Here is a 1016-nt window from a genome sequence, read left to right on the forward strand (position 1 = left end):
AGCCTTGATGACTCTCATTTTTTCCCTCTGATTTCAAGGCTGACCAACGTTTCACCCTATGTCCCCTTCTGATATTCTAAAACCTTCAATCCACGTTAATGTCAAGTGTTTTCTAGATATTTCCTTGATAAGGTGTCTCTCTAAGGTAGACACTAACTGTGAAATAATGATTACTAACACTCCCGTGTGCGTTGATATGATTGGCCAGTGAAGAGTAGTCCTCTTTTCCTTCCTGGCTGCCTGAGGATCCACCGCCATCATGAATGACACAGTAACTATCTGAACCCGGAAGTTCATGATCAACCGACTACTTCAGCAGAAACAATGGTCATAGATGTCCTTCACCCTGGGAAGGCAATAGTGCCTAAGACAGAAATTCGGGAAAAACTAGCCAAAATGTACAAGACCACACCAGATGTCATCTTTGTATTTGGATTCAGAACCCATTTTGGTGGTGGGAAGACAACTGGCTCTGGCATGATTTATGATTCCTGGGATCACACAAAGAAAAATGAACCAAAACATAGACTTGCAAGACATGGCCTGTATGAGAAGAAAAACACCTCAAGAAAACAACGGAAGGAATGCAAGAACAGAAGGAAGAGAGTCAGGGGGCCTGCAAAGGCCAATGTCAGCGCTGGCAAAAAGTGAGCTGGAGACTGGACAACAGAAGGAGTAAAGATTCTGCAGTGACTTTATCTGTGGTGACTGTGCAGATTTTTCATGAGAGGATTAATAAACTAAACTTTTATGTGAAAAAAAAAGATAATTACTAACAGTAGCCACAGGAACCAGTGCTGTATTACTTTGATCATCTCACTCTCACCAGAATACATTTGAGAATTGTATCATAATTTTAATTTTGAGGAAATGGCATAATTTAAGTGATTTTTCCAAAGACACACTGCTTAGTGAATCCAGAATTTAAGTTGATGAGACAATAGAGGCAATGTTAGAAGTTTAGTTATGGCTGACATGACTTACAGTTCGTTACATTTTTACTAGCTCCAAAACTA

The 1016-nt window shown here is 40.0% G+C and overlaps 1 pseudogene; it reads left to right on the forward strand.

Annotated features, from left to right (window-relative positions):
* Window positions 1-259: 259 nt before the first annotated feature.
* LOC106843079 (small ribosomal subunit protein eS24 pseudogene) lies at window positions 260-769 on the forward strand (annotated as a pseudogene).
* The last annotated feature ends 247 nt before the right edge of the window (window positions 770-1016 follow it).

The sequence above is a fragment of the Equus asinus genome, chromosome 11 (genome assembly GCF_041296235.1).
Source record: "Equus asinus isolate D_3611 breed Donkey chromosome 11, EquAss-T2T_v2, whole genome shotgun sequence".
Classification (NCBI taxonomy): domain Eukaryota; kingdom Metazoa; phylum Chordata; class Mammalia; order Perissodactyla; family Equidae; genus Equus; species Equus asinus.